A 23,634-nucleotide genomic window follows, 5' to 3' on the forward strand; every position below is an offset into this window, starting at 1 on the left:
ACATTTTTTTCAGGTAAAATTCTACAAAGCCCAATTCTGTTCCTCACCACCACTCTAATATGTAATCTGATCATGGTGGTGATGAGGACCATGACTAATTTTTATTGGGCACTTACTTAGCTCCAGGCACAATTAAGTACTTTTCACTATTTCAGGAAATCCTCACCACAGACTTATGAGGTAATTGCTTTTATTATCTGTATCTTATGTATGGGGGGTATTATAGAAGCTGGATAACTTGCCCAAGGTCTTATAGTTAGTAAATGGTGGAGCTGGGATCAGTGGAGCAGTTGGGATGATGTCAGATGTTGAATATGTTATTTATGATGTCAAATATCTATCCCAGGTTGGATTGTATTTGTAAACTACATGACAGTAGGATTTTATCTGAAACAGTGCTTGCTTGGTTCAGAATAAATGCTGAATGAATGAATATGTTGTGAGCCTGTTGATCCATGAATTCACTAATAAGCATCTGTGATGCAAAGCCCAATTCCTCCTGCTGCAAATCATGTCTGTCAATCTTAATGTGTACCGCAAATGTTTTTTAAAGCCATGATTTCATAATTGTAGGGTTCCACAAAAACATCCTCTTGGGAGAGTCAGCAGCATTAAGGCATAGCAGTATTTTTGTTCAGGACACATTAGGTATCTCTGATTTTCCAATATCTTAAATGCTAGTAACAGCTTCAGATATGAAATTACTTAGTGAGCAATTCTAATAGGAGAAACAAGATCTAAAAGAGAAACATATAAGGCTCTCAATGGAAACTGGCATGAGTCATGCTAGCTCTAAAGAAATATGGTATCCATCACTGAAATCATGCAGCAAAAGAAACTAAGCTGAAATGGTTGAATTGAGCTTTCTCAAAGACCAGTTGACCTATTTTGTCCAATGGTATGTGGGCAGAACTGATATACGCTACTTCCCAGCAGAAAATTTCAGAGGCCTTATGTAATATACTGCCACATGGGGCTTTTTCTCTGTCACCAGGCCAGCAATGTCCCAAATATGAGTGTTAGCCTGGGTCCCAGAGTGAAGAGGACATCTACTCAACCCATTATGATAATGCAGTACAAGCAAGAAATAAGCTAAGTCCTTGAGGACTTGGGATTGTTACCACAGCATGTGTAACCTAAGCTGACTAAGAAACTATAAATATGCTTGGCTGGGCATGGTGGCTCACGCCTGTATTCCCAGCATTTTGGGAGGTCAAGGCAGGCGGATCACCTGAGGTCAGATGGTTGAGACCATCTGGCCAACATGGTGAAACCCCATCTCTACTAAGAATACAAAAAAATTAGCTGGGTGTGGTGGCACACACCTGTCATCCCAGCTACTCGGGGGTCTGAGACAGGAGAATCTCTTGAACCTGGGTGGTGGAGGTTGTGGTGAGCCAAGATCGCACCCTTTGCACTCTAGCCTGGGCAACAGAGTGACACACCTTCTCAAAAAACAAAACAAAACTATAAATATGCTTAAGGAAATCAGGGCTAAATGTGGAGAAACACGTTAGGCACAAGAGGAAGAACACCACCTTGCAGTCCCGGGCACTTCCAGAGAGGTGAGAGCCTAAGTGCAGACACCACCGCTGAGGCATAGTTGGACAGACTGGGTGGAGGGGCAAACACAGAGTAGATGCACAGTTCATGCTGGAACCAGATCCACAGTTGAGGGCCCAGGAATAATATGAAAGAAAACAGTATCTTCATGTGGCAGAAAGTGAATAACATTTATTTTAGCATTCATTTCATCGAATCTTACTGCTCTTCCCTATCATAACCAACCCATTCCATAAGCCCTTCCTTTGAAATACATAGCTCGCTACCATCTGTTAGTACCCTAAAATCAATCAAATACCCAGTAGATTTTTATTTTACTTATTTATTGGTTAAAAGAATAGTTTTAGATTATGCATCTCAAAGTCTGTGGCATTGAGAAGTCACTGGCCTGGAATACCCTGCTTCCTGCAAAAATCAACTGACCTATCTCACTTCAGTCCATTTCAAATATTTAGTTTCTAATTAGATTTCATTTGTGCAAAGGGTTTTGCAACCAAAAATGCTTAAAATCACTGCCTCTGATGAGGCCATGGGCTCATTTCAACTATTTTGAAATGATTATCATCAAATTCTGTGGGCTCTGTTTTGGTCTGTCCTAATCTCAACCCTTCTTTTCAGAGCATGTGGCAGAAGCAGCTTCACTACAGAGATAAATATTCATGTGCATTGCATTTTGCTCACAGGCACTGTGTAAACTATATTTAGAACTCTGAATGTTGAGATGTACTGTGTCAACATTGAAATTTAATTACTGTGATGGACTTTAAATCCATGTACCTTCTTGCACTGCAGAGTGAATATTACCTCTTGTGTTTCTTCATTCTCCTTTACGCTCCTATAGAACAGGGTTGCAATCTGTTTAACCAGAACACCCACCTGCCCTTCTCCTCCAAGTGAATGAAATGAACTCTCAGTTTTACGACTGTTTTATCTTTGTATTGTGGAAAAGAAATATTGTCTTGCTAAACTCTTTGGACACTTCCCAATATGCACTATCTCTCTGCTACTCCTATTATCACTCATTCTGGTAATAAATGATAATGTTCGTTGCTAGGATTTGTAAAGCACTGTCAAGTTAGCCCATTATTTTAAACTCAGGTTAAAGTAAGGATTTTAGATTTATATAAGCCTGGTGCAGTTTCATTAAGAACCAAAGGCATTTTAATTTTTCTCCCTCTACCCAAGGGCCTTTACACTTCTTAATGTGACATTAATCAGTGTTTTAATATTTCTTCAAAATGTGTCTATTCTCTGTATGCTATTTACTGTCTTTGTCAAAGTCAATGAACAGGAATAAAAAGTAACTACATGATATAGAAACTACTGTCTTCTTGGCCCTTGTGTAATAGGTAAGTGGATGCTGTTAAAAGTGAATCCATCCATGGTGCTTTTCCTATTTCTGTATAGGATTTTGGTTTCATTTTAAATGAATGTCATAAACCCCAGGTCTGAAAACTAATAGAATTTTTGCATTTACCTACTAATCCATAACCTTTAGGTTAGACTGTGTGTCCATTTGCAGTCAGTTCGTTGGATGATGCAATGCTTTAACACTGAATGAAAAGATTTCTGCTATATTCCACACACCAGATATGAAGGCCATTTTGGGTGGATTATTCTTAGAATGACTTTATATTAGACCTGATGGGTAGTATAGAATAAGCTGTAGGAGCTAGCTACAGTCCCTTAAATGAGAGAAGACAAGGAAAGAGACATGTTTGATTACCTGACACTGACTCACTTTGGGAGATGGAAGGCTAATTAGGAGTCCAGGGATTGGCAGAACATATTGTCTGAGTCCTGGTCAGTACACAGTGAGTGTGTACACTGTTGCTGGCTGGCTGGTCCCCATGGAGACATTACTGCTCGATCAGTTCTCCTCAGCGCCTATGTGTCCAGAGCTGTGAATGTGGCTTTGAGATGCCTGGTTAAAGGGCAAAGTTCTCTAGATGCTGAGAGTCTGGCGAACATGTGGAGGAGCCTGCATTCTGCTGCCCATCATGGCCCTGGGCAGTATGATGCAGTATATGCTTGCACACAACGAATCAGGTCCAAATCCCACTTCTAGGCTTACTGGTTGAGTGACCTTGGGAAAATTATTTAATCTCTAAATTGGTCTCTTCATCTGTAACCTGATGTTGGTGTGAGGATTAAATGTGATAATCCAGGAAAAGTGTCCCGTCAAGTTCTGGGCACATAATGGGCTCTTAATAAATGGAAGTTAAAAGGAGAGCCTGTCCCTCAGGCAGTTCAAATCAGGTCTAATGACTTCCAATTGATCAAGAGACATGGCACGTGTTTGGAAAAACCTGGAGGCTGGGATTGGTGAGTGGGAGGCTCAGGGTACCAACAGGTGCAGACAGGCCCTTCTACTGGCTGTGGCAGCACCAGCTCTCCATAAACATCCATCAGTTAGGATCCACCAGGCCTTGAGGAGAGTAAAGAGGACACTAGGGGAGCTCTCCCTGGGAAACCTGGCATAAACCCAAAGGAGAGGAAGGTAGGACACAGGGATGATGAACATAGAGAGCACATGTTTCTTCTTTTCCATTTTTACACACAGCCAGTCTGCTCCTGACTAGACCAGATCTCAGCCTAGATCCCATTCCTCTTTGTATTGCATATACCCCTAAAGACATATTAAAAGAGAATGATAGACCCAGTGAATGCTTAGTAGCCACAAGTAGTTTGTTTTTTGTTTTTTTAATAGGATCTGTCCAAAGAAATACAACTTAAAAAAATGAAACATTCTACCTAGTTTTTTTTTTAATGTAGCCATATCCAAATAAAGTGTATGATCCCTTCCCCACCTATCTACTCCCTTTCATGTTTTCTTGGTTTCTGCTTTTCCACCACAGAAAACTTCAGTGTCTTTGTGCTACATAGAACACAAGGGATGGATCCATCAAAGTTACTCAGAAATATAAGCTAAGGAAAAGAAGAAATGAACTGAATGAACTTCAAAACTAATAGCACAAAAGTAATGCACTTGATATTTGCCATGGACAGGATACTGTAGGTCAGCACGTGTGCTAGTTGGCCATTTGCCTATGTAGACTTAAATCCATTTCCCTCCCTTCCTCTATGCTGCTGTCAATCACAGGAAACACCATTTGGGGGGCTCCCTTGACAACTAGCTTCCAGTAGTTTTGACAATCATGGGTACTAGCAGAAAACTGTAGGATGAGGAAAGGGGAGAAGTCCCCGTATTTCTCCCTCTGCCTTGGGGAGGCATTTCCAGCAGGAAGAAGCTGTATCTTCTGGGGCTCCACTCCCACTAGACATCCCTTTCCTTCATGGTCCCAGCTTCTGCCAGGCAGTCACTAGGCTCCACTTGTTCCAACCTGAGTAACTGGTTTCTGAAAATAGCACATCCTAGAGGCAGTGGCTTCCTGTTCTTATATATCTTTGAATTGCCTCCCCTGTCCCCGATTAGCTTTTCAGGTCATGTATCATCTGTGTAACCAATTCCAAGTATTAAATTTTCTCTGTTTAAAGCACTTAGTGTAGTTTTTATTTCCTGTGTCGATGCTGACTGATACATTGGTGATTTGAATCTATTCTGCTCAGTGAATTAGTAGAATGGGAAAGTTAATGTCTTTAAGCAGCTATGTCTCTATGCAGCTCTGAATAAAAACAAAAATGCATAAATAATGTACTAAGGCATTTCATCACAGCAAAACACTGCTTTGGTTTCTGATATTTCATGACATTTGCAAATAGCTCCTTATTTGTTATTCTGGGGAGTTTTCATTAGGGCTAAACTATTTCACATGACAAGTACTTTTACAGCAGTTTGCAAGAATCATGCACTTTCCCAGGTTAAAAAAAAAATAACCCTGAACTAAATTTTCTCTTCACCTTGTGCCTCCTGACATAGGGTCCATTTCTAGCCAACAGACCTTCCCAGTGTCCTGATGTAAAGAAATCTCCCTGGCCCACAGGACAAACGTGCCCTGACCAGCTTTCCACGATCCCCTTCTGAGCTGGAAAAGCTGGAGATAATTTTATTAAGTGGTTAAAGAATAAAACTTGATAATTCTTGTAAGAGTTCAGACAATGAATGGCTTATAAAATGGGCCATTAAAATAATTCATGTCTGAAATTCAGCATTAATATGATGCAACATGTCAGGTGGGGGAATTGACTCCTCAGAGCTCTACTCCTAACTGGTTGGCTGCTTGAGTAATATTAAGAGAATCCATTTGAAAGAAAGGGAATAGAAATACTGACTCGTTCTAAGGATAGTTTAAGTGAGCTTTGAAAATAGCAAGATCCCACTACAAGTAGATGAACGGGGCATTCAGATACCTAATGAGTTAGAAAGCAATTCTTCCTTGATACCCAGCACCCCTTCATGCATCTAGTTTTTGTCCATACCCAACTTGAGAAGTAGGGAACAACAATAGTCCTTACTTTCTCCCTGAGAGGTGGGAGGAGGGCTCCAGTTCTCCTCTTGTAATCCATTTTTTATTCAGCATCACCTTCTCTTTCAATGGGCTAAGTATCATACAAACTGGGTATGCATCTTAATTAATTCTGGCCAGGTCCAATGGCAGTTTAGAGCAGGATCTGCAAGTGGCCTTGGAAAATGTGCTCAGTATAGCCAACTTGTACCCTTGAGGACCTCTATCCTTAAGATGTACCTGTGTTTCTGCTCCCCATCAACTGGGATCCATAGATCTCTCTTTGTAATCAAGACCCATACTTTACTGAGGTTCTGAGAAGCTGCTCAACATGACCACGTTTCATTTGCCATTACTTTTTAGTGTCTTTTAATATGAAGGAATACATTCACTCTGTAGAAAAATAGGATTAGGATTTTAGGAAGGCTCTCAAATAATGCAACAATAAAGTCTTCAATACCCAGTTGTCAGATGTTTCAGTAAATTGCGAATATCAGATTACTTTTTAAAAATTATTTCAAACACACACTGGGAATTAAACAAGAACCATATATTAGAAAAGGAAATAAGCTTACCTTTTCTATTGCTAGACTCCAGGCACCCACATGGATCTTCGTGATGGAGATTTTAACAACACTGCTAATACTGACTTATTTCCAATCAGAGCTGAGAGATCAAAAAAGACAAACCCTCTATGGATGTGCTCATTTTTTTAAACCCATATTTAAAATTAATAATTTTCTTAGGCATTCAACAGTGAATAATAAAGCTGAACTCATTTATTTAAAGTTTTAAAATAGCTCTAAATTAGTTTTCTGTGATACAGGACACCAGTATTCAGAAAGCCAGTAACTGTCTCACTGTTTCATCCCTGAGTGTGGAATCTTGGGCAAGTTACTTAATTGTACTCGTGTCCATTTTCTCTGGAAAGTGCATATGATAACAGGGCTCACCTTGGTTGGTTATTATGAATATTAAAGTAGACGTTTCATTTGATTATTATTCAATAAATATGCATTGAGAGTCTCCTATGTAACATACATGGAGCTTGCCCTGTTGAACTTATGGTTTGGAAAAAGAAATAGAAATTAATCAAAGAATAATATAAATAAGTATAATTATAGCTAGATAAAAGCTACTAAAGGAAGATATTTGATGCTCTAAGAATACATGACAGGAGACTGCACTTAATCAGTGATGATAAAGGTTAGGAAAGGTTCCCTAAAGAAATACAAATGAGATATGAAAGATTGGTAAGAGTTAACTAGGCTGTGTGTGCGTGAGTATGTGTGTGTGCATGTGTGTGTGTGTAAGGGCTGGAGTGGACATTTCGGGCAAAGGGAATAGCTGGCATATATACCCAAGTTTCCTCTGGAAATTCACCACCCTGAGGCAACCACCGTTAACCTCCTTTCCAGTTATGTTTATCTTTTATTTTCAGCTAAATAAATTTTATTTTGAGTCAGAAGTCTGGGGAATTACTTTGACATTAGGTGTGTGTGTGGTGGAGGGTCCTCTGATGATATGTGCCCGTATTTTTTCCAGAGTGCCCAGGGCAAGTGTGTATGATGCAGATTTATCCTGGACATACATCATGGGCACATATTACCATTCATTCAGAAAATATTTATATATTTATCAAGCACCTGCTTCATGCCTGGCATTACCCTAAACACTGAGGAGAGAGATGAATAAGACACAGGCTCTGTCTAGGACTTTAACCCTCAGTTGAGTGAGGGAAAGAGATAAGAAGACACATATTTGTATTATGCCACATCAGAGTTGTGTATGTGAGGTAATAAATTCTGGTAGCATGGAAAATGCCTCTACCTGGGAGGGCCATGAAGACTACACAGAGGAGATCATATGTGAGCAGAAATTAAAGGAAGCCTAGGAAGGACGTTCCAGAAGAACATGTACCGGGGCACCTCATCTATGTCCCTAGGACCTAGAAGAAGAGTGCCTGGCATGTCATGCTTCAATAATAAATATCTATCTAATTTATAAATGGCACAGAAAGAAGTTCTGTGAGTTATTCTGAGTGTATCAAACATAACATGCAAGTAAAGGGTCAGCCTGCAGACAAGAGGCCAGAAATGTAAACAGAGGTAAAATTGTGAAGATGTTCTTATGCAAGGTGAAGAATCCCAGATTTGATTCCCTAGTTTAAATGTTGGAAAGCAACTGAAGCCTTTTAATCAAGGAGAATGACATAATCAGCTTTGCTTTATAGAAAACTCACTGTGTCAGCACTTTAGGGGATGGAAAAGTGGGAGAAAAGACTGAAGGCAGGGAGACCGTCAAGAAGAGATTATACTTGTCCAGAACAGAGATGATGAGGTTTGGAGTGAAGGAAGATGAAAAGAATGCATTTCAGAAACATTTTGAAGTAAAATCCTCAAGAATACACAGGATTAAGGAAGAACAAAGAGACGGGGTGATGAAGAAATGTCTCTGGCCTACATGACTGCTGACACCATTCCTTTTGAGATGGGAATACAGAAATGAGAAAAGGGTTGAGAGAATGCAAGATCACTTTGGGGCATGGTATGGATAAGGTGCATGGGTGTATGCATGAGGGAAATGTCCAGATGGAGAGACCATTGGGCCTCTTATACAGACTTGGGAATCATAAAATCGCTTTCCAGGAGAAAATAGAGAAGAGAAGGCACCCAGAGAACATCTGGAGCCCCTGACCCTGGCTCTATCACCACCCACTCCTCTTCACCTCAGACTTCCTGGTCACTCCTTCCTACTCACTAAGGACCCTGTGGACTGGCTCACATTTCCCACTGCCTAAATTCCTGCTCTTGCTCAGCTGTTTTCCCTTGGAAAATTAGCTATCATATCAGGTATCGACCCTTTCAGGACAAGAAAACCAGAATAAATGCCGAGAGGCATCTTACCTTCTCTAGTGTAGCATTTGGGGACACAGGGGAGAGGAAGTGTGCCTTACATAACTTGGAATGGCGGGGAGTGAAAAATCTTACAGAGAAGCCAAAAACTATTTTATACAATTCTACTTTGTAAAGGGGGATTCTTTTCCACATACAAAGAACCAAAAATACTCGTTTTGTCCTCCTTTTTTTTTTTTAAAAAAATGTGTGTGCACTCACGGTTGCTAAGAATTAATACTGACAACATGATTTTTTCTAAATAATTCCTTGGGAAAGCACTTAAAGCCTCCATTTGTTATCCAAATGTAATGTGAGGACAAGAACAGAAGAATTATTTCATAAAGAAAATAATCAATGAATCATTTATCAGTTTTCCTGCCCTTTGTATAACAAATTGTAATTAGTATGATGTCTTTGTTGGCAAGTGCTTATCAGACAAAATGCAGTATAGAAGCAAAGGAAGATTCTGTAAAGAACTGTGTTGTTTTGAAGACCTAATTGTGATGTTATCTCTGGAATTTTAGTGATTACATTGTTAATTTTTGATCTGGTATCCTTAAGAGCAACAAGGTTATTAGCACCTACCTGGAGTTCTGAATGCCCACATTACATAACACAATCTTGGCATGGTAAACATTTGGAAATAAACATTTGCGTAAGATAGAAAAGAGATTCAGAAAGCTCTGATGGCCTTGGACAGGACACAATTTTGAGAAATTGAATGTGGCAGAATAAAAAGAGGTTTTATCAAGCATCTTTCTAAAGTGCTTTCATACATTTTTTCTTTGGTAAAGAATGTACCACACCCCATCAAGAGCGTTAGAATGGCCTCTCAGACACTTCTTCTGAGACTCTTTGCTCTACTTTCCCCAAAGTTTGTTTTCACTCCAATAATTAATTTTTGAGTGCCTACTACCTGTGATACTTGTTGGAAAATCAAAGATAAATGGGGCCCAGTCTCTGCTTTCAAAGCACTCACACTGGCATCTAGTGGGAACACAGGCCTGTCAACAAATGGTTTCAGTATGATGTAACAAGCATACTGATGTGGCGATCATAGGGACAGGGATGGCAGAGGAGGGAGACTTACTCATTTGAAATAAGCCAGCTATGCACTAATGGAATCTCTGAGGATTACTAAGATTCCCACAGAGCCCATCACAAATATCATGAGAAATACCCCAGGGTGGAAGGGGGCCCTCGTGCTGCCCCTTCTCCCTTTATTTAATCAGCATGGAGCCCCTGGATTGGCTTTGAACATGGTTCTGAACAGGGCCTAGGGGTTAACTTTCAATGACTGCTGAAATCCAGTCAGATGACTATGTGATTTTAGTCGTGGCTCATGGAAATAAAAATGCTTTTTATAGGAATATAAACATAAAATTACTAACAAAAATGAAGCTATTTCTACATGTCCAGAACTATTTTTTTAATTAGAGAACTAGCAGTCTCATCAGTCAATATTACAAATATGATATTCCTTTATTTCCATCTGCAAACTGTTCATGAATAAACAGAAAAGAAGAATACACCTCATCTACCCAACTCTTTACAGGTTATGGCCTGCTCTTAGAAACATGTTTATCCCTTTTCTCAATACTATATTGACTTTCAATACCTTCTAAAGAACCAAAGATCTCTAATACACTCTTGTTCCTCTGTTTTCAGAGAATGTGTGTTACCAAATTTAACTGTGTAATAAGTTATTCTTAATTACATTCGGATATTGTCTCCTCATAAAGGAAAACTAAATAACAATAGATAAACGGATGGATGAATGGATGCATAGATTAGTTAGCTAGCTAGGTGATACAATACATAGATGTAGATAGATAAATACATAGCCAATAGATAAAGCTGCTCCTTTGGGCTCTTTAACCTCTTTGATCAGCTTTCAATAAATTATAATACCACTTAATTAGCCTGAATGATTACCTATTGCAACACTGATTCTTGAATTGATTTACGTGACCACTCAACAGATATGTCTAGATATATAAGAGAATGTAACACACCGTTCCTCATCTGTCTACAGCCTTTCCAGGGAGGTAATTGATCATAGTATAGTGTTACACTGCATCCCACATCCAGTTTTCCCTATTATTAGCATTTTACATGAATATTTTTCATTTGTCACATTGATATATTACATTATTATTAACCAAAGTTCAAACTTTATTGAAATTGTCTTAATTTTTCAAAAAAAGGAGAGATGTTTTGCCAGGTATGTCCTGCAGACCCTGGCCAAACAATAGATGAAAGGAGGACTCAGACACAGATATGCAGTGTAAGAGCAACTAGGGGACTGCCAAAGAGTGAGCAGTCTGGATAAGCTGGGGCTCCTTGCTTTTATTTAGTACAGACATAATGTCGAAAGCCTGAAGCCAACACAGTCTGTGGGTAATGAACATTATTGTTCCTCCTTTCAGGGAGCAGTCTCGTGCTGGCATGATCAAAGGTCGGTTCCTGGTTAATATAAGTAAACAATCCTGTTTACACTAAATTCACCTACACTTCCTTGTACCTCCTCCTTGCCCTCTGCTTCATGGTAAGAGAACAGCTACCTTCAGCTTATCCTCCCCAGAGCTATGCAGAGACTTCTGACCTTTCAGAAGATTTGCACCCTTTCCCTGTAATTTCTCCCCCCACTCTGACTGATCTCCTACAGTGTTTAACTGGGATTATATTCTAAGCTCAATCCATTGCACACTTAAAGTGTTCAGAAAACACTCAGAATAGTGGACAAGAATCATCTCAAGTCCCTAAAACCTCAAAGTCTTTAGCATATACGAACCTTCAGGTCTACATACTGATGTGTAATTTTCAATGCCCTGTCAATAGCTATAGATAACATCATACATGCACACACATACACACACACACACAAGGCCATTTTGGATTTGATTTTTACATTGCAGTTAGATGTATAAAAGTGAAGTTATGATTTTAAACATTTGCATATTTCTTAATCTCTCTTTTTAAGGATATATAGATCTGCTCTGTCTTTTACCCTCCCCACCAAATAATGGTCCCCTTGACTTAGGGCAATGAGAGTGTCCTATAGTTGTTTATTATGAAAAAGTTGTTCTCAGGCCTGCAGACATGATTAGAACCAGCTGGGGAAATTGTTTTTGAGTAGCAGTGACTGAGGTTTACTCAGGGGATGCAGCTTTAATTGATCTGTGCAGTCCCCTCATCCCATCTTTTTATAAGCTCCCCAGGTGACTGTATGTACGGCCAAGGCTGGGAACCACTGCATTGGAAAATACAGAATTTATCTCTTTAATTCAGATCAGCATATGAAATGTGGACCTTGTGTATTAGCATGAAACCTGGAAGACTCCTAGAAAACTCTTCCAGGACCTCCTGCTTTAGCTTTGTTTCCCCTTTGCCACTCAGGCAGAATTAATTACTTCCTACCTGATAACGTATTCATGCCTCTTTTATATTACTTATGTGGAATTATAATTATTTTTTCAGTGCCTATCTCTCCAGTTAGACAGTCAGTTTATGAGGCTGAGATCATGTCTTGTTTATGTGAAATAGCCTCAGCTTTTAACACAATTCTGGCACATAGTAGTTGTTCCATAGGTATCCTAGAAAGGGAAGGTGAGCATAAATCAGAAAAAATATATAAAGTGTAGTTTAGTATTAACTGAAAAAAATCTCTTCTTGGACAAGCACTCACTTCTAACTATAGGAAATTTAACGTAGACAAGTTTGTATTTTCTTATATTCTGATCTTCTTCAGAAATAATGGCAGCTATCAATCTTTTTAATTTAAAGAATTTAACCCAGCATCTCATTTTGGAAAATAAAGCAACATATATTGAGGTTGGGATTGCTAACAAGTGAATGGCTAGTTCTATTAAGCCATAATAACATTGAAATAATATCAGCCTGGGACTTTTCTCTACATTTCGTATTTCAGAACATTTGGAGTAACTGTTGCTATCAATGGATCATACACTTGACCAACTGGGATTGTCGGAGTTTCCACACACAAAGAGATGGATGGGATGCTATTAGTCTCTTTAGACCTGAATTCAATTTTGATTGAACATGTTTATACTGGTGAGCTTATAATTATCCTTGAGTTCATTTTAAGAGATGGTTTTAAAGGTTTCTTTTTTCCCTTCTCACTAACTACTGCTGTGTTTTCAGAGAGATTTACTAGTGTAAAAGATTTCTGAGGACATTAATAAAAGGGAAGAAAATCCATAGTTTAGTCTGAGTCTAAAAGCATAAACCAGAGGGAATGCCAGGCATCTTTCTACTGAGTAGCTTCCCCATTTATCAATGTTAGGAAGCCTGCTAATGACACTCCTATCCAGAACTTTTGGAGAGTAGGGAGAAACTAACAAAATAGCAGAGAACTGAGGAATTCTAATTTCACTAATTATTCATTTTGATTCATCTCACTTATTTACTCGGTAAATATATGTTGCTTGCTTACCATATATTTATTTCAGTAAATATATGTCGCTTGCTGGATCCTGGTAATGACAGTGGTGAGTTTCCTTCCCTTCTTAGTGGAATCTACAGCCACCTATAGCTTAAGATTCTCCCCCACACAGCCCAGACATACACACAATACTAAGATCTGAATGCCTGTGTCCCCCAAAACTCGTAAGTTGAAATCCTAACCCCCAAAGTGATGTGAAGAATGTACCAAACCCTGTTCAGAGTTTTGGAATTGCCTCCCAGATACTTTATCTAGAGGCTGTTTGTTCTACTTCCCCAGAAGTTTTCCATTCCAGTATTTAATCATTGAGTGTTTCTGCTTGTGATACTTGTTGCAAAGTCAATGATAGTCAAAGAAGTTCTAAAATTGGTTACTTTGGACTTAACAAGCAAATGGACTCTAGGTGGCTTTTGAAAACCAAAAGTACTACTAAGTAGAGGGCTTCTGTTTCTTTATAGTGATTATATGAAGAGTAATGGGCGAAAAGCATCAAAGCTGGAACTGGAACTCTGGGGTCTATACTGTTTCCACTGAATCATTCCTAATGTGATGCTTTCACTCATGCTCTTGGCTTTGTCTGGGATGTCTCCTCTTCACCAGGCCCTGATTTCAGTCATCCAGGCTGAGTTTAATTACGTATAACTATCTTCATTTATTTAGGGCACTAAAACAAAAATAACAAAAATACTATAGACTGGGTGTCTTAAACACCAAAGGTTATTACTCACAGTTCTGCAAGCTGGGAATACCAAGATTAGGTTATCTGCAGATTCTCTGGTGAGGACCTGCTTCCTAGTTCACACAGAACCTTCTTGCTGTGCCTTTCCGTGGCAGAAGGGGCAAGAGAGCTCCCTGGGGTCTCTTTTAGAAGGGCACTAATCCTATTCATGAGGGCTCCACTCTCATGGTCTAATCACCTCCCAAAGGGCCCAGCTCCAAATACCATCACAACAACATATGAATTTGTGGGAGATATAAATATTCAGCCTATAGCCATAACCAGATGCTTTTGCAACCAACATGGTGAATTCTTCCTGACCAGGTGCCAGTCAGAATCCAGGAGAGCAGGGATCCCATGCACTCATGTACTTCTATCCATCTCACAGCCTCCATGGCTTTCAGAAGGTTGAGCTGCCCCCAGGTACCAAAGCAAGGACTGCAATATAGCTGAGAGATAGAAATGTTTTGCAAAATGTTGCTTACAGATTCAGAACTTAAACTGATTTTGATCTCTTGGGAAAGAAATTAGAATTCTAATCTGATTTCAATCTTTCTGGATCAAAAAACCTTTTGTATCTATCTTTTTTCAATGATGTAAAAAAAAGTAAAATACCTTTCAAGCCTCCACTAATCCTTCTACTGATGTCTTCTATACTCATGATTCAGATGTGCCTTGTAGACAAGCACAGATCTTCACTGCTCACTTCTGCTGTAAATGCTTCACAAATATAAAAAAATGGTAAGCCTCCATTAGGCAGAAAGAAAATGATTCTTTTCACTGTGTTTAAGAGTCTGATTAGGGCATTTCTTCAGTAGTACCAGTGTCTACCATATGTTTCTTCCTAAATTTATATAAAACTAAATTTCTGACAAAAATATGTAAAATCTAAACATGTCTAACTAATTCTCACTGCATTTCTATGTTTTTCATGGAAAGAGAAAATAACGACGAAACTTAAGGGTATTAAAATACTTATTTTTCAAAAGTAATCTAATTTATTAATATTATTTGCTTTTTTTCATGGTTGTAGGTTCATTGTATTGCTTTTTTCTTACAGACATTTTGATAATTGTTGATTTTCATAAGTTTGATAGAAGAAATGCCATTAATACTTCTCATTTATTTTTCATTATCTGTTTGCATTAAAATAAATTATCTCTTGTAATTATCTTATGAATACAAATAATTGGAGTATTTATGTAAGATTTTGTGGGTTTTTTTTAGTTTTAGAGTATGAGCTTATTGTAAAGGAACTGTTAGAATAAACTTTTTTTATTATACTTTAAGTTCTGGGGTACATATGCAGAACATGAAGGTTTGTTACATAGGTATATGTGTGGCATGGTGGTTTTCTGCACCTATCCATCCATCATCTAGGTTTTAAGCCCCACGTGCATTAGGTATTTGTCCCAATGCTCTCCCTCCCCTTGCACCCTATCCACCGACAGGCCCCAGTGTGTGATGTCCCCCTCCCTGTGTCCATGTGTTCTCATTGTTTAACTCCCCCTTATGAGTGCGAGCATGCAGTGTTTGGTTTTCTGTTCCTGTGAGATTAAACATTTAATGGTGAAAGGAGCAAAGTGCTGTGTCTACATATGAAAAATCAAGTATAATTCAATCTAGATGGATGAAATACCTGGCATATCCAAGTAATTCTAATAAAATTAGTTGTTTGATTATTTTATTCCTCCCACTATTATATCTTTTGTGTGTGTGTGTAATGTTGCTTAGAAACTATAGATAAATACTTCCATTCTCCATCACAATTTATTGTTTTGAGTAATGCATATCAATGAGGTTATGATCATTAACACACAATTTTCAGAGTATACAATTTTATATCCTATGTGCTGTGTTTATTCTCTGCAGCTGGGAAACTGACCTAGTGAGAAGAAAAATAGGTAGACCTTAAAATCTATTTTAGAACAAAAGTTATTTTAAGATGGATGTTATGGACTGAATGTTTGTGTACCCTTAACATTCTTATACTAAAATCTTACCTCCCTACTGTGGTGGTATCAGGAGGTGAGGCCTTTGGGAGGTAATTAGGATTGGATGAGTTCATAAGAGTGAGGTCCTCACGATTGGGATTAGTGCCCCTAGAGTCATGAGAGAGCTTGCTTCCCCTCTCCGCTCTCTGCCGTGTGAGGATACAACAAGAGTCACAGTCTGTACACAGAAGAAGGCTCTCACCAGGACTCAACCATGCAGGCAACCTCATCTCAGTCTTCCAGCCTCCAGAACTGTGGAAAATGAGTTTCTGTTGTTTCCGAGTCACCCAGTTTATGGTATTTTATTATAGCAATCCAAATTGACTAAGAAAGTTAGACTAGTCTGGAAATGGGACCGCCTTCACCTTTCCCAAGTGAAGAGTCAAATTTCAACTCCACCCCTATTATTCACTCCATCCAGCCTTCACTGAGTACTTACATTATTCTGGGGACTAGGGACACAAGAACTGATAAGACAGGTCCCTGCTCATTGTCCTCTGCCCATTCCCCTCCAAAAAAGTCTCGTATCTGAATGCATGCCAGTCTCCACCTCATCCAGTGTATAAATCTGTTCCAACTGTTCCTGTGGTTATTTCACTGTGCTGAGAGTGCATTGTGCTATGTCTTGAAGACATCTGTCTGGTACGTTTTAAAACATGTCAAGGTTATTATAAAATGAATGCATCAAAGCAATACTTTTGCCAGCTTTCAACTTATGAATATGGATTGGCTTTAATAACTGGATTAGGACACTGCTTCAGAAGCCATTTATCTAATGTATTTTTCCAAATGTTATTTCATCAAAAAATTTCCTGGAAATGAACAAGATATATTGAGGCCAAGATGCCACCTAAAAAGTATTCTCTTTTGGTGGGGCATGGTGACTCATGCCTGTAATCCCAACAGTTTGGGAGGCCGAGGTGGGTGGATGGCTTTAGCCCAGAGTTTGAGACCAGCCTGGGCAACATGGTGAGGTAAGACTCCATCTCTACAAAAATAAATAAATAAATACAAAAATTAGCCAGGCATGGTGGTGCTTGCCTGTAGTCCCAAATACTCAGGAGGTTAAGGTGAAAGGATCATTTGACCCGGGAGGTGGAGGTCTACAGTCAGCTGAGATCATGCCACTGCACTCCAGTCTGGGCTATAGCACAAGATTCTGTCAAAAACAAAGAAGGAAGGAAGGAAGGAAAGAAGGAAGGAGGGAGGGAGGGAGGGAGGGAAGGAAGGAAGGAAGGAAGGAAGGAAGGAAGGAAGGAAGGAAGGAAGGAAGGAAGGAAGGAAGGAAGTTAGTTAAGTATTCTGTTTCAGGAAAATAGCAAACTAAAGTTCACTAATTTTTGTTCTTTTTGCTCTTCCTTTTCTAGTATTTTTTAGAATGTAACTGGATAAATTAAATGAAATGAGTAATGTAATTTGATGGAAGTATGTAGTTATTTTCAAATGAATAAAGGAATTAGGACTTGGGTCTTGGTTTCAAAAAAGAGAAAATTAAAGGGTAAAAGCATATAAATCATTAGCTCCAGAAGTAAAATAATTTATTTTTCAAAGTTGAAAGAGAGGATTAAAGAAGAAGAAATTAAATTGAAGGACAAAGAAAGAAAATGTAAACCTATGGAACTCCTACCAAGTGCTGGCCTGAAGCTCAGTTCCAAGTTCTATGCTGTATTTCATTAACCCTCACAACAACCTCATGAGGTAGGGATAGTAATTCCCATTTACAATGGGTAAACAACTAGTCAGTGGCCAAGCTAGGGTTCAAATGTAGATTTCTCAAGGGAAACTGTTTGGAATCCATGATCCAGAGACTAAGAAGGGGAAAGAAGCCTTTTGCACTGGAATGAGTAAGGAATGGAAAAGGAGATAAAGAGATTAGCACAGACAGTGCTGAATGTGACCAGTTGAAAGCAAGGAAAGGAGAGATTTCAAAGCAGTTAAGAGGAAGTCCAGCTAGAAGTAGACAGAGCAAAATCCAATACTGGGTCCTGGATGGCAAGGAAGGTATCCTTCTAACCAAATGAATGAAAACGTAGCAGATGCAGACAAGTTCAAGGAAGGAGGGGAAGACTGGGAGGAAGACATTTAAAGACTCTGAAATAGTCTCTAATGGCTTTGCAAAGTAAGGGATGAAATCACTGTGTGAGTGAGGGAGGATGTTAATGGGGCTTCAAGAATGAACAAAAGGATTTGACGAAACTGAGAGCCCTAACTACAGACAGCCCGGTTAAGGATTGCATGTACACATAGGAATGAGTGTCAGTGTGCAAGTCTGACAGGGTGGGTTCACCTGAGTTATGAATGGGGAATGTGTCAGTGAGGAGGCAGAACTGGTGACGTGGAGAGAGGAGAAAAGGGACAAGAATATGTGTGCATGCACACGCGTGTGTGTATGTGTGCATATGCGTGTGCCTGTGCATGTAGAAGATCGTGAGTGTGGGTGGGTGAAAAAAGTGTTCAAGTGGATCAGTCTCAGGAGGTACCAGGAAGGGGAATAGGAGTAGGAAAGGAAGAAAAGTAAGCCTGAGAACTCCCAAACCATTTTGTTTGTAAGCTGTTAGTACAGTATAATAATACTAAATAATATATTTTAATTCTAAGTTGTAAGACAAAGAAAATATGCTCATTTTAAAAAAATCTTAAATTTGATAGCAAGTTAGGGATTGATTTCTTAAAAACAACCCCCAAAGCACAAATGGTAGGATAAAAGATGGATGCATTTGATTACTTTTATTAATTTATTTTTAATTTTATTAATTAATGTATTGGTTTTTATTTTTAAACATTTAACCAATGTGATTAAATGATTAATTTTAAGTTAAAATGTAATGTTTTTGATATAAAAAGTAAGCACACAAGCCACAGTGGGAGGAGATAATTATAACACATACAAACAAGAGTAGCATAAAGCGCACCTAAAGACAAAATCAAACAAAAGACAAACAATCCATTGGAAAAAATAGGCAATAACCTGAAGAGGCATTTCACAGAAGAAGAAACATGAATAGCTAATAAACATGTGAAAAGATGATCAACCTCATTAGTAATCAGAGCAATGCAAATTCAAAGCAAAATTAAATATCATTTTACACCCACCAGATTGGCAAAAATTTTAGTCTGAAAATATAAGTACTACCGAAGACGAAGAGCAGCAGGAGCTGTTATATGCTGTCAATAGGAGTATAAATTGGTCCCAATGCCTTGGAAAACAATTTGGAATTACTTTGTACTTGAACATTTGCTTACCTTTCTACCTAACAATTCTACTCCTAGATATTTCCCTAGAGAAGCACTAGTACAGGTGTGTGAATGTGCAGAGAGGTAATGTTTGCAAAAGGAAAAAGAAAACTGGAATCATCTCAAATATCCATTGACAGAAGGATAGCTAAATAAATTGTTATGAATGCATAAATGGATTTTACTATGGTAGTAAAATAATGAATGAACTGCAGCCATAAGCATTAACAGAGATGGATCTCACAAACAAAATATTGAATGAAAACGACAGATCACAGGAATACATACAACATGATGCCATTTACGTAAAGGTGAAAAACTCACAAAACCAAATAATATTTTGTTCATGGACACATACATGTACAGTAAAATGACATTGAAAAAATATTGAGTAATCCAAAGACTAAAGTAAGAATTACTTCTGCCAGGGAGACAGAGAACTGGAATGTGTCTGAATGGGCAATGCTCTGTGTCTTTTATTTACTTATTTTTAAATTTTTTTTAGAGACAAAGCCTCACTCTGTCACCCAGGCTAGAGTGCAGCGGCACAGTCACAGCTCACTACAGCCTGGAACTCCTGGGCTCAGGCAGTACTTCCACCTCAGTCCCCTGATTAGCTGGGAATAAAGGCACGGCTGATCCTCTATTTCTTAAGCTTGGTGGTTTATTATTCTATGGGCCTATGAACACATTACCTATAGTCCTTCATATGTACGAAATATATGATGATAATAGCAAATGCAAATCAAGGCAAAAATTTAAAAGGAAATGAAAAGCCAAGTATACAGAAGAAAACTTGGTGTTGGTATAAAACATACACATTTAGTTTAAATATATAAATCTTGTGACTTTCACTCTGAACTACAAACAGAATGGGCTGGGCCTTGCAAAGCCACAGTCCTTTGAAAGAATGGTTGAATATTTGAAAAATGGGGAAAAAAATCAAGTTAGTGTTTCATTTTTGATAGGTAAGAAGTACTTTATTATAATGAATCTGTCAGTTTAACCTTTGTACATAAAGAACACAAGATTACCAAAAGAATGTAGTAATCTCTAGAATATGTTCTGTGAAACACCAGACATTAAATGTTCTGTAATCAAATGTATTCAGGAATGCTAGGTACTATACCCACTCTTAGAAATTCATAAGTAAGCACTTAATATGTCTGCTAGAGTATTTTTCCCAACTTGAAAACTCAAATATTAATGAAAACTTAAGTATTCTCTATGAGAGATGTAGAGAGTCTATAAATGAAATCTCTTGCAAGGTCTAAGATATCCTACATCAATGACATCTGACAATGTTCATCTCATTCTTTGGCTCTTTCCCCTCTGCTCACGCTTCAAATGTTATTGTTCCTTAGGCTCATTTCTGTTCCTCTTCTCTTCTCAATCTCTTTTCCTTCTCTGCAATCTATAATCTGATCATTTCAAGATCTCTCTATTCAGACCTGACTTTTCCAGACTCATATTCTAAATTTATGTTGGAATTTCTCAAGCTATGATCCCACAGACATCTCAGATTTAACACATCCAAACCAGACTCTGTTACTTCACATCCTAAAATAACTTGGTCTCTGGATTCTCCATTTTAATCATGGTGTCACCATCCCATCTAGTTTTCAAATTAGAAATCACTTCAATTGGACTCTTGCATCTTCTTGCATTTATTTTGTCATTTTTCAGGAGTGTTCCTTGGCTTAAAGATTAGAGGTCTTTATTTTCTCCAATCCTTTGTCACATCTTAGTCTCCAGTTTTATTATGTCTTAATTGGGCCATTCTGTCACCAATATTTCCCATATGCAGTTCATAATTCACATAGTATTATCATAAGCATCTAATCATATTATTTCCTGTTAACATGAAATAACATGTTCTGTTATTTTTCCTGTATGGAAAACCTCCAGAGACTCCATACAGGTGATAGACAGCGTGTTAAGGTGATAGACAGTACAATGTGTTAGGTGATACATGGAGGGCCAACAGATTTTTGGTAGTTTAGAAAAGGAAGTGACCATCAGGTGTTGATAGAAGATGATATTTCTGGGTATTAAAGTATGACTAAGAGTTTGCTTGTTGGATGAAGAGGGACAGAGACAGCTGCAGAGTCTTGACAATTTCTCTTTGTCTCTGCCTCTGAACTAGTGATGAATTGACTATAGAAAGTCTTGATTATCATAAGGGCCAGTGCTATCATAACCCTAAACTTTGTGCACAATAGAAAAAGATGATTCTGCAAAAGAAACGATCATCAGAGCAAACAGACAACCTACAAAATGGGAGAAAATTTTTGCAATCTTTCCATCTGGCAAAGGTCTGATATCCAGTCTACAAGGAACTTAAACAAATTTACAAGAAAAAAAAAAACCATTAAAAAGTGAACAAAGGGCTGGACGCGGTGGCTCACACCTATAATCTCAGCACTTTCAGAGGCCAAGGCGGATGGATCACCTGAGGTCATGAGTTCGAGACCAGCCTGGCCAAAGTGACGAAACCCCTTTGCTACTAAAAATACAAAAGTTAGCTGGGCGTGGTGATGGATGCCTGTAATCCCAGCTACTCAGGAGGCTGAGGCAGGAGAATCGCTTGAACCCAAGTGGTGGAGGTTGCAGTGAGTCGAGATTGTGCCACTGCACTCCAGCCTGAATGACAGAGTGAGACTCCATCTCAAAAAAAAAAAAAAAAAAAAAAAGTGGGCAAAGGACATGAACAGACATTTCTCAAAGGAAGACTTTTATGTGACCAAAAAGCATGTAAAAAACAGCTCAACATCACTGATCATTAGAGAAATGCAAATTAAAAACACAATGAGATACCACTATCTCATGCCAGTCAGAGGGGCAATTATTAAAACATCAAGAAACAACAGATGCTAGTGAGGCTGTGAAGAAATAGGAATGCTTTCATACTGTTGTTGGGAATGTAACTTAGTTCAACCATTGTGGAAGACAGTGGGTGATTCCTCGAAGACCTAGAACCAGAAATGCCATCTGACCCAGCAATCCCCTTACTGGGTATATACCCAAATAAATATAAACCATTCTTTATAAAGATAGAGAAATGCATATGTTCATTGCAGCACTATTCACAATAGCAAAGACATGGAATCAGCTCAAATGCTCATCAATGACAGACTGGATAAGCAAAATGTGGTGGATATATACCATGGAATACTACACAGCCATAAAAAGGAACAATATCATGTCCCTTGCAAGGACATGAAGGGGGCTGGAAGCCATTATCCTCAGCAGACTAATGCAGGAACAGAAAACCAAATACCACATGTTCTCACTTATAAGTGGGAGCTGAACAATGAGGACATGGACAAAGGGAGGGAAACAACCCATATTGGGGCCTCCTGTTGGAGGGTGGAGGAGGAGGAGGGAGAGCATCAAGAAAAATAGCTAACACATGCTGGGCTTAATACCTAGGTGATGGGTTGGTAGGTACAGTAAACCACCATGACACATGTTTACCTATGTAACAAACCTGCATGTCCTGCACATGTACCCTAGAACTTAAAGCAAAATAAAATGAGTAAAGAAAAAAAGAAAAAAAGAAAAGGAGATCCTTCTAGGTGAGGTATTACTAAAAGGCAACGAAAAGAAAAAATGTGTTTCTCTATACTTAACAATTCTGGACACCAAATGTATGGGTTTTTTTTTTCCCCCCATGCCAACCAATTCTCTGACACCAGCTGGGTCTACTACAACTCAATTCAGTTCTGACACTAACTAACCAGAGTTAGCATAGACCACACAGGTAAAGGCCTCAGTCCCACAAGACTGCCCTACATTTCAAACGCCAGTTGCAAACCTGGGCATCTCATAATTTCTGACCAACCAGCAGTAAATCAGGGGTGCTTACCATTTCCTCCTTGGGTTGGATAATTTGCTAGAATGGCTCACAGCATTTAGGAAAGCAGTGTATTTACCATTGCTGGTTTATTATAAAGGATACAACTCAGGAACAGCCAAATGTAAGAGATCCAAAGGGCAAAGGATGTGAGAAGGAGAGCTGCATGCCCTCTCCAGGTCCACTACCATTCCAGAACTTTCACATGTTCACCAACCCAGCCCAGAAGTTCTTGGAACACCATTGTTTAGGGGTTTTATGGTGGTTCCATTCTGTAGGTAGAATTGATTAAATAAATGGCCATTGATGGTTGAGCTCAGTCTTGAGCTCCTCTCCTATCCCCTTATGTTGGGGGATGAGACTGAAAATTCCAATCCTCTAATCATATGATTGGTTTCCCTGGCAACTAGCCCTATCCTGAAGCTGTCTAGGGAGCCCACCCACCAGGCATTCATATTACTCTGGAGATTCCAAGGGTCTTAGAAGCGCTGCGTCAGAAAC

The 23,634-nt window shown here is 38.8% G+C and overlaps 1 protein-coding gene and 1 long non-coding RNA gene across 3 annotated transcripts in view; one reads left to right on the plus strand and one right to left on the minus strand.

The window, feature by feature from the left end:
• The window catches only part of ST6GALNAC3 (ST6 N-acetylgalactosaminide alpha-2,6-sialyltransferase 3), a 560,559-nt gene that overhangs the window by 507,310 nt on the left and 29,615 nt on the right, over nucleotides 1-23,634 (plus strand). The gene's annotated exons all lie outside the window — the stretch shown is intronic.
• Nucleotides 6,192-8,921, minus strand: LOC126963190 (uncharacterized). The gene is made up of 3 exons (XR_007728973.1): nucleotides 8,876-8,921; nucleotides 6,545-6,635; nucleotides 6,192-6,362 (listed from the first exon to the last, which is right to left on the minus strand). It is a non-coding gene; the product is annotated as an uncharacterized LOC126963190 (long non-coding RNA).

Source organism: Macaca thibetana, chromosome 1 (assembly GCF_024542745.1).
Source record: "Macaca thibetana thibetana isolate TM-01 chromosome 1, ASM2454274v1, whole genome shotgun sequence".
Taxonomy (NCBI): Eukaryota; Metazoa; Chordata; class Mammalia; order Primates; family Cercopithecidae; genus Macaca; species Macaca thibetana.